The sequence below is a fragment of the Bubalus kerabau genome, chromosome 15 (genome assembly GCF_029407905.1).
Source record: "Bubalus kerabau isolate K-KA32 ecotype Philippines breed swamp buffalo chromosome 15, PCC_UOA_SB_1v2, whole genome shotgun sequence".
NCBI classification, from domain to species: domain Eukaryota; kingdom Metazoa; phylum Chordata; class Mammalia; order Artiodactyla; family Bovidae; genus Bubalus; species Bubalus kerabau.
In genome coordinates this window covers 46,173,538-46,184,473 of record NC_073638.1, presented here as the reverse complement: position 1 = coordinate 46,184,473, position 10,936 = coordinate 46,173,538, and the positions used below count along the sequence as shown (strand labels likewise).

The 10,936-nt window shown below is 39.1% G+C and overlaps 1 pseudogene; it reads right to left on the bottom strand.

Annotated features, from left to right (window-relative positions):
• Positions 1 to 1,495: 1,495 nt before the first annotated feature.
• On the bottom strand, positions 1,496 to 8,778 carry LOC129627754 (interferon-induced very large GTPase 1-like; annotated as a pseudogene).
• Between the last annotated feature and the right edge of the window lie 2,158 nt (positions 8,779 to 10,936).

The following is a 10,936-nucleotide window of genomic DNA, read 5'->3' as shown; positions in this document are numbered from 1 at the left end:
CATTAGAGAAGATTACATAATTCATATCTTAAGAAAAGAGAGTTTATATTGCTTTTTTCTATTGAAGTATAGTTGATTTACAATGTTGTGCCAATCTCTGCTGTACAGCAAAGTGAAGCAGTTTTACACTTATAGACATTCTTTGTAAAATATTCTTTTCCATTATGGTATATCCCAGGAGACTGTATACAGTTCCCTGAGCTATACAGGAGGACCTTACTGTTCATCCATTCTAAAAGCAATAGTTTGCATATATCAACCTCAAAGTCTCAGTCCTTCCCTCTCCTTCTGCCTGCTTCCCCCTTGGCAACCACAAGTCTAATCTCTGTGTCTATGAGTCTGTTTCTGTTTGGTAGATAGGTTTGTTTGTGCCATATTTTAGATTGCACATGTATGTTATATCATATTTGTCTTTCTCTTTCTGACTTACTTCACTTAGAATGGTAGTCTATAGTTGTATCCAATGTTGCTACAAATGGCATTATTTTATTCATTGAAATGAAAGTTAAAGTACAAAATGAATTAACATAATGTGTTGAGTTTTGTGAATTAAGACCTTGTCAATTATGATATATTACAGCACCTTGTAAAATGTTTCTATTCCTGGAAAGGTACCTACATTAAAGGGAAAAACAACAAAAAAGATATGTCCCAAGCAAAGTCTTGAGGCTAAGTGTAAATTTCAGACAATGAAAAATAATGGATGGTCAATTAGATAAGACTAAAAAAGATAACATACAAAAAAAAAATGCACAGGCAAGTGCCAAAGTGCCCAGGAAGAAGAGAAAATGGTTAAATTAGAAAAAGTTATTTAAGTTCTATTTTTCATATTTGTTTAATATTGTTTCTTGAATAGATGCAGGCTCTATCCTGGCCAAATTTCTGTTTTTGGTTTTGTTTTAATTCCTATAATAGAATAGCTCTAAATGGCATTATATTTGAGAACTGGAAATCTTGAATTTCCTATGAATGTTTTTGCATTCAAGCATTAATAACTCTTCCTCACAATTTCATAGAGTAAAAAAATGCACTTAGAAATGAAAAGAATTTGTAACTTTCAGTCAATAGCTATATATTGATAAAAATATTTGTATAGTTATTCTGTAGCATTTGTAGCCATCTGCAATGGTTTTAATTTCCCTCTATGAAAATGACTTTCTTGAAGCTTTATATAACATTATATATTTAAAAATAAAAACATTCAGAATAATAATATAAAATATGCTGTTGGTATATTAAATGCACTTTATTCGATTTTATCATGTACTCATGTATATCAGCTGTTTTTAAAAAAGAAGGAATTGAGGCAAAGAAAAATAAGGTTCTTACTCAAGAAATCTTCAACTCTTGCTATGATTGATTTAGTTTTAGATGTTTCATTTGAAAAAAATTGATATAAGGAAAGTTTTCATTCTGAGTGGGTGGTATTTTAAGCTTGTTCTGGTAATGTGCCTTCTTTGTTTAGATACTGGAACCCTTATCTGGTCATTGAGTATTAATGTTTTTTCAAGTCATCAAGCACATCCTGCTTTGTGATTTTCTTCCAGGCATCAGGAATTTCACCTCTATTGATAAATCTTTTCTGATACTTTTCTTCTAGCTTTGATCTGAAGTGACAGACAAACCATTTCCAGTATGGCTGCATGGATGTGTCTGGGGTGATGCTCCATGTGGCATATTCCCCTCCTGCTTGTCGATAGGTTTTATATGGGATAATCCTGCCATCTTCGAAAATAAAAGCACAATCACTTGCTACTGAATTAGTACAGAAATCAATGGTAAAATGGTCTGTTTGATACCACGATATTCCACTGAGAGCCTTTGGGCGGTGGAAGGGAACACTGTGGTCTCCTTCATGGGTAGGGATTGTGTTTGTACAAATTGCTTTACAGAAGGGACACTGTTTCCAGCAGCCACATAGATGTTCAGAGAGCATTTTCTGGATTTCAGGAATCATTTCTTCTACAAGTTTTGACAAACAGTTCTGTTCTACCTTCTTCATTTCAGGCTCCAAAGCTTTACTCATGGCCTCTTTGATAAACTCAATATCTTTTATCTCCTGGTGTTCAATGCTTATCAAGTCTTTTCGTGGAAAGATCAAGGTACTCCCCAGGTGATCACAGAACAAATCTAACCACCCAGACACTGTGCTGCTTTTATCTTTAGCTATTGCTGTAGATGCGTGCATAGCTGAGAGGATGGCATTCTTGATGTCATCTAAATTCATTTGTAGAAAAGTCTTTATTTTTTCACTTCCTGTGTCAAAGAAATATCTTTTAACATGGTTTTCAATGTAATTCTTAAAAAATGATTTTGGATTATGAAGGTACTGCCAGTAGTTATCAAAATTTTCCTCTTCTGCCAGAGAGATGAGAATGTGTTTCTCCAGGTTAGCTCTGTTTTCATTGAATGCCCGGCAGGTGGTTCGAATGTCCCCAGCAATTTTGAGGGCCATGTTTTTCCTTATGGTGCTGGAGACAGCAGGTGTGAGTTTCTTCCACAGAAAGTCAACGAACGTTTTAATTGAAGATGCTCCTTGACAAGAGATCTTAAAGCTCCTGAAGAAATCATCTTTCTTGCTTTGCAGATAGTTTACAGGATCATTTGCCCTCTTGAATGCCTTGTGCATCTCCTTAAACTTCACTGATGCTCTTTGGAATAAACACAATGATAAGTCTATTTCATATTTTCTTGTAAATGTGTATCTTTTCTGAGTGGGTTCAGACTTCACCTCCTCTTCTATTATTCTCAGGATTTCATGGAAATAAGTTGGATTGTAATCATGCTTTTGCTGACATATTTTGTTAAGAGTTTCATTAACTTTTGAAATAATGCAGTCAGTAATCATATTTATGGAGTGTATATCCTGGGTCTCTATTGTCATTGTAGTGAGTCCCCAAGTATTCCTGTTCATCTTAACATGTTTGTCATAGTTGATTTCAAACTTTTCTCCAGAACAATTCATCAGTATGCTTGCTATGTCTTTTTCCTTTTTGAAATATTCCAAAAGGATGCTTTCAGAATCCACTTCAATTTCAGGCTCTGTGGCTGGAGGGAGACTTGAGGACACATCACTGACCCAATTTTCCCAAAGTGGGTTGAATATCTCATGGAGCTCTTCCTCGCTGAATTCGGTGCCATTCAGCAATAAAGCCAAATTCCGGCTTTTTTCCAATAATTCCTTTTCATAACCTGACTTTTTGTTATCCAGTTTTTCTTGATTTTTTTTTAAACTAATAAGTTCTTTGGCTTTTCTTTGGACATCTAAAATTAGTGCCTCTTTAAGGGTTATGAGTTTATTTTCAAAATTTCCTTTCCACTGAATCAGCACTTCACTATCTGGGTCTTCATTAAAATATTTTTCAAGTTTTTGCTTGATGGCTTCATATATCTCTGTAACTTGAGCCTCCAGGGTATATGTTTCACATGTCTGGATTTTTCCATTCTGTATCTGGATGATCAGCTGGTCCTGTAATCTCTGCACATGACTCCTCAGCTCCCATGTCCAAGAGTTATACATGGTTTCCAGCTTGCTCATGGCTATGACTTCTTGAGTGTTCTTGAAGCTGAAAATAAAGTTCTCATTCAGTAGAGCTCTCCACAAATCTTGAACTCGGAATTTTACATCTGATATCTTCATGATGCTTCCCCTAGATGCCTGTTGGGCAGTCACAAGAATTCTGTTTCTTAGTTCCTGAACATTGTGGCTGTAGCGAGGATTGGGAGGGGCCATTGGGGGATTGCCATCCCAGAGGTGAGCAAAGTAGTAGACGTGGGTATTGGCGTCAAACTTAATGACATCACTAAAGCAGCTTACATCGGAGCACTGCTCTTCTTCAGCTGCTATTGCTGCCATTTCATCCAATCTCTCCTCAAGCCGCCTTCTTCCATCCACATTTTGGTCTTTAGCTGTAACTTCCCCCACATTCTGATGGACAAAGAGGCAACTGGGAGAGATTTTTACTTGTTTCATCCTCAGAAAAGCTTGGACAACTATTTGTAGAATATCTTGTATTTCTGATGGATTTTCCCCAAAAATATTGATCAGAGTCAAGTTTCCAAGTCCGATGACAAAGGTTGCCAACTCATTGTCGTGATTCTGGGACTTGTTGCTGAGTTCTGGGGCTCGAACTCCCTCTGTGTCCACAACAAGCACAAAGTCAAAGCCAAGTTCAGCTGTGAATGTCTCCTCCACTTTCAGAAGCTGCATGTAGGCCCCCCGGGTACACCTCCCAGCACTGACAGTGAACTGCAGCCCAAAAAGGGCATTCAGCAGGGTGGACTTCCCTGAGCTCTGCAGGCCAAGGACTGACAGAACAAAGAGCTCCTTGTTTCCAAGTTTCTCAGAGAGCTTGTCAAAAACAGCTGCCACCCACCTCAGAGGCACATATGAAACATCCCCATCCAGCAGCTCAATGGGAACACCAGATATCATCAGATTTGCAGCAATGTGGGGAAGGGAGAGAAATAGGGTATCTTTCGTGGGTGAAGCTTCTTCCAGAGCTTCATAGATCTGGCCAGCTTCTCTGAGAATGTGCTCAATTCCCAAGGCGCAGTCATTAATCTGTCTGGAAATAGCTTCTATCTCTTTTTGCCAGTCTTTCAGAGAGCTACTCTTTGTGGCCTCTTGCTTTTTTTTTTGAACCAATGCCTTTTTCTTCTCATTTAGATTTTCCAAGTGTCCTGCAGTCAGGTTGTCCAAAGCTACATTCAGCCATTGGAGGAAGTAGAGTTTGGTGTGAGTTTCTGAATGATTTTGGAAAATTTCAAGGACAGAACGCATTAAAGCGTTGAGAGGAAAGGCTTTTCTTAACTGTTCATGTCTTATCTTTTGTTTTTCTGTCTCAGTCTCACTTTTGTGTTGTTCAATGCTGTGTTTCCCCTTTTCTCTCAGATGATAGAGTTCTTTGTCCTTTTTACACCAAAGTTGCCACAGTTTTCCCTGAAGAGGTAGTATGCTTTCCTTGACCTGAGGTATTCCTATTTCCTCAATAGGGTTATTAGACCCTCTGCCTTTTCTTTGGCTTTCCTGCAATCTTTCTGGTCTTCATCAATAAGCATTCCTTGCTTGCGAGCAACTTGGGCACAGTTCTCCAAACTGAGTGCAGTGTTAGAGAGCTCCAGCAAATGTTTGATTGTAGTTGTGAGCTCCTCTATTAATTCTGCTTCATTTCTGTTCCTGATCCCAATTCTCACTCTTGGGCCAGAATTATCGACTGTGACTTTTCCTTTATCATCAAGCAAAAAGATTAAAGGTTTTGATGACTGACACATGTCACTGACTATTTTTCGGTTTCCTTTATTGTCATCAGAAATTGACATCAGGATCACAATTATGGAAGAAACTTCCTTCAAAAAGGCGAGTTGCTTCTCATATTCCTTTGCATCTCCATGAAGATTGGTAAAGGTCAAGCACTTATCAAATCTGTCCTGCTCTTCCCCCCCAGGACAGAACCAGGCGACTTCCACCACTCCTCCCATCAAGAGACAGTCTCTGCGGCTGCCTTTGCAGTGTTGGTGAAAAAAGACATCATGTTTGCGTTCACTGAGAAGACAGTTCATGATCTGTGATTTGGAAGCAGAGAAGCCAGTTCCAACTCTAATAAAGGACACAATGGGGACAGAAACATGACACATCTGGTGATTCTTGTAATTGTCCTTCTCCTCATTTATTGATTTCCCTACTTGCTGCCAGCTCCTTCGAATTTGTCTGAGAGACCAGAGAGAGAATTCAATTTGAGCACTGCAAGGATTAGGTATGAGAAGGGGGAGGGCAAACTGACAAATGGAAAGTTTGTCCAAAATATACTGTCTAGCAAAATCATCTGCACAGTGAAGAATTGCCATCTGAATATCCATAGGGTGAACATAGGGTCTGAGATTAGTGGCTACTGAAGGCTTAGTAGGATTAACACTTTCTTCAAGTAGATCTTCATATGGATCAAAAGCCTCCTTTTCTTGATTTGAGGTGCTTGAATAGACTTGGTTCTCTGTGTATTCTTCATGTTTGATGACCAGGTATCTCAGCCCATAATCCAGCATCAATAGCTTCTGTAGGAAATAGAAGGGAAGTTCTCTTTCAGAGCAGGGCTGGGTGTTGTGCACAGAAGTCTTGTGGATCAGTTGGAAGTTAGCTCTGCTCATTTTTCTTGGGTAGTAATGTTCTAGGCCTAGACGCTGGAGTAAGTCTTGGAAGGCTCCATTTTCTATGACTTTCACCTTTTTCTTTTCATTATCATGTGGTTCATGGCACTCTTTCTTTTCATGGAAGACACTTTGCAATTCTTTTATCACCTCCTCCACTTGCAATGAAGAGACAGCAGCCTCATATTTCCCATCAATGAGCAGTCTCAAGTCTTTTTCTAGGTTTTCCCAATCATGATCTCCAGGTTTGGTGAGGACATATAAAACTTCTTTAGTCAAAGATTGTCCCATGTGATGTTTGATCAATGCCAAGCGTTGCGTTTTCTCCTCCTGAGAAACAGCTTTGGTGCCCGCTGTTGCTGTCAAACCTGTGAGCACCAGGAATGTCTGAGCCCTGTAGTTGCAAATATTTTTGAGCTCTTGGTATTTATTTTGCACAGTTTGCATTTTGTCCAATAGGAAGTGTAACTCATCATGCCCCAGGAGATACTGAAATGTATTGTCAACCACATGATATCCTGCACCAGATGCTATCAAAAGTAGCAAGATGTGTGTGTCTGGCTTCCCTGTTTCTCGGAGGTATTTCAAGAAGCACCCAAGAGACAAGCTGACCTCATAAGTCAGCTTTCTTTGAGCTTCCTCCACCAACTCTGTAGATTCGGAGTTGGCCTTTACTTCCCTAAGGTCATTCTGTGCTTTTTTAAATATTTCAATTAACTCAGAAAATTGGGCGATATAGACATTGTCTTCCTTTTGGTCTGACTGAAATATCCACTGCATAATGGAGTGAGCCTGAGGAAAGTTTCTTACTGTATAGATGTGAGGATCCAAAAGACTGCTCAACTGAGATTTAATAAATTTCGTTCCATAAATGGAAGATTTTTTGCAAAAGTTGACAGTGTTTACCAGAAAATTCTGCAGACCCCAGTCGTTGAGGCATATATTAGTCCAAATGGTATAACTTTCAGTTTTTTGACTCAATCTTTGCATGAAATTTATCAGCCTTTTAAGCTGTTCTTCAGGATCAAAAACATCCCAGGATTTCACATCCTGTAGGAAGATCCTAGCCTCCTTCTCAATACTCAGTAATTCTCCCTCCTGGATCTGGGCAGTGAGTTCAGTTAGAACAGTATAGTGGTCTTTCAGACAGTTGGCTACTTTACGAGGATCCTTAAAATCACTTCTGTGACCAGAGAGGACAATGTCCCAAACAGGTACCAGCTGAAGTCCACGGTCAATGACACACCAGGTTTGATTATTGGCAACTAGACCAGCTTTCCAGTTTAAAAAGCCATTTGCTTCTGGTGGGCCACCTGTCTGGGCCACAGATAATTTGACTTTGGTTTGGAGATTTTGGAAGGTTGTTCTCTGAGAGGCTTTTTCCGAATGAGAGTCTGACATATCCAGACCTGTACCAATGTTCACTCCAGAGCCACTGTAACTGCCCCTTATGAGAATATCCAGGGCCTCTGCTGCTTGCTGCTTCACTTCTGCCAGCCGTTCTTTTTGGAAACCCTCTGAAATGGTTTTCCACCAGTAGATTCCTCCCAAGTGCAGAGGGCCCTGGTTAGCATAAGACCCAAACCTCTGGAAGAAGGCTTCAGTCCTATGCTTCAGCAAGAGTAGTTTGTCTGGGTCTTCTGACTGACTCACAAGGTCTTCAATGTATTTTAAATCCTGGAGAGCAGCATTGGAAAGTTGGAGCTGGTCAATGGGAAAGTAGAAGGAGGCCAGTGGGATATAGATGAATATAGTTGAGCAGAAATAAGAGTGTTTAGAATTTGACTGTTGTATTTTCTTGGATTCTGAATGCATGCTCTGATCCATACTGGCTTCCAGGCTAAATCCCCAACCTCTACCCTTTGCTAAGGCAGTTACACTGAAGCCCAGCTTCTCTACAGTCTGAGTGAACATGGATTCTTCTTGAGAAGATGTAAATTCCTTCATTAGCACCTGTGTACTCTGCTCAGGGCCACGGAGTACAAACTCCCTGGGGACACAGAGTAGCTCCTCTCTCTTCTCCATAAGACACCTTTGGTTACTGGTTTTGTAAATTCCCTGTAGAGCTAGTCCTCCAGAAGCATGTCTCACCAGTTCTCTATCTGGAAGATTTTTCCTGTGAGAAAATGCCCCTTCCATGAGGTTGAGTTGTCTCTGCATATCTTCCATGACTTCTCCTAGGGGGTTTTCAGGAGATGGCCAAAACTCTTTGGGTATCTCCATTGTTTGCCACAGCGCTGCTTCCTTTTTCCTCACTGCTTCTTCCTGTTGTTGCCTCTGTTCTGACAGCATTTCTCTTTGTTCCTGCAGTGCCTGTTCTGCCTCCTTCTGCCTTTTCTTTAATGATTCCACCCAAGACTCCTGTAACTCTGAAAGAGTATTTGAGTGTGACAGGTTAAGCAATTTCTCCAGGGCCCTTTTCTCCCAAGAATGTTGCACCTGGCATTTCAGTTTCTGGAGGTCTTTTTCTTCTAGGTGTTGTAAGGCATGGGCAGAAGTCACACCCAGGTGTTCCTGCAGCTTTGACAACTAGCACTCAATTGCCAGTGCTACTTCTCTGAGCATCTCTTGGAGATCTTGCCCATTTTTGCCTCTAAACGGAGGTTCATCGGGCCTAGACTCTGCTGTGTCCATGGCTGTGGGAAGAAAAGACACTCAGTTAGCCCGTGGCATGTTAAAATGCAGAATTCTGTGATTAATTTGCAGAAATCTGTTGCTTTTGTATACACTAATAGTGAACTATCATAAAAAAAATTTAGGGAACAATCCCATTTATGTGAAAAGAATAAAATACCAGGGAATAAACTTAACCAAGAAGGTGAAAGACCTATATTCTGAAAACTATAAACACTGATGAAGGAATGTGAAAATGATAAAAAGGAATGGGAAGATATCCTGTGTTCCTTGATTAGAAGGATTAATATTGTTAAAAATGGCCATATTATCCAAAGCAATCTGTAGATTTAATGCAATCACTATCAAAATACCCAGGACACTTTCACAAAAGTAGGACAAAATGATTCTAAAAATTTTTTTGGAACCACAAAACACTCAATTGCCAAAGCTGACTGGAGAAAAAAAATAGCTGGATGTATCACGTTCCCTATTCAGATTCTACAACAAAGCTACATTAATCAAAACAACATGACATTGGCATAAAAGCAAACATATAGATCAATGGAACAGAGAGCCCAGAAATAAACCAACATACTTATGGTCAATAACCAATGACAAAAGAGATGAGAAAACAATGGAAAAAAGATAATTCCAGTAAGTGGTGGTGGGAAAATTGGATCGCTACATTAAAAGAATATTAGGAAAAAGTAGGCAAAGAATAAATAGATGTTTCTCCAAAGAAGACATACAGATGACAAACAGGCTCATGAAAAGTCACTCAACATTGTTAATTGTTAGGGAAATGCAAGTCAAAACATAATGAGGTATCACCTCAAACCAATCATAATGGCCATCATCATATAGTCTACAAATAATAAATGCTAGGAGGGTGTGGAAAAAAGGGAACCCTTGTGTACTGTTGCTGAGAATTTAAGTTGGTTTAACCACTATGGAAAGGATTGTAGAGTTTCCTCAAAAATGAAAATTAGGATCACAATATTACCGAGCAATTCCACTCCTGGGTACATATGCAAAGGAAGTGAAGACAGGATACTGAAGAGATATATGCACCCCCATGTTTACTGCATCGTTATTCACAATAGCCAAGGTATGGAAACAGCCTAAGTGTCAGTCCATGGCTTAATAGATAAAGGATATGTGATACAGCATGCACATGTGTGTGCAGAGAACAGACACACAGTGGAATATTATACAGTCACGAGAAAAAGGAAGTCCTGCCATTTGTGTGTGACAACATGGATGGACCTTGACTGCATTATGCTAAGTGAGATAAGTCAGACCAAGAAAGAGAAATTCTGTATAATATCACTTACATGTGAAATCTAAAAAAGCCAAACTTGTAAAACCAAGTAGTATGGTGGGTTGGAAGATGTAGGAATTAGGGAGATACTGTTTAAAGGTACAAATGTGCCATCAGTAGATAAATAAGTCTTAGACATCTAGGCTTCCCTGATGGCTCAGATGGTAAAGAATCCACCTGCAATGCAGGAAACCTGGGTTTGATCCCTAGGTTGGGAAGATCCCCTGGAAGAGGGCATGGCAACCCACTCCAGTATTTTTGCCTTGGAGAATCCTCAAAGACACAGGAGCCTGGCGGGCTACAATTCATGGGGTCACAAAGAGATGGACATGACTGAGCAACTAAGCAGAGCACATATAGCACACATAGTGATTATAAACAATATACTGTATTATAAACTTCAAAGTTGCCAAGAGACTTGATCTTAATTGTTCTCACCACAATAAAGACATGGTACTATGATGTGATAGAGGTGTTAGCTAATTCTATCTTGGTCATATGGTAATATAAACATGTATCATATCAGCATCTAGTATACCTTAGACTTATGCAAGGTTATATGTTAATTTATCTCAATAAATTAAATGCACTTCTTAGCTGATTTATACTTTTCACCCACTTCTTACTCTTCCTCTGACACAAGTTAATATCATTATATTATATATATATATATTTTATGTTATAAACTATATATATATATAATCAAATTCTCTTTATCTGCTGATGCCATCTTAATGTGTGTATGTAGAATCAAATACTCTTATATTCAGTGTTTTCTCAATGTTGTTTTTAACCCCACCGTCTATGAGACATATTATATGAGATGAGATTTCACATGTTTCAACTTCACACATA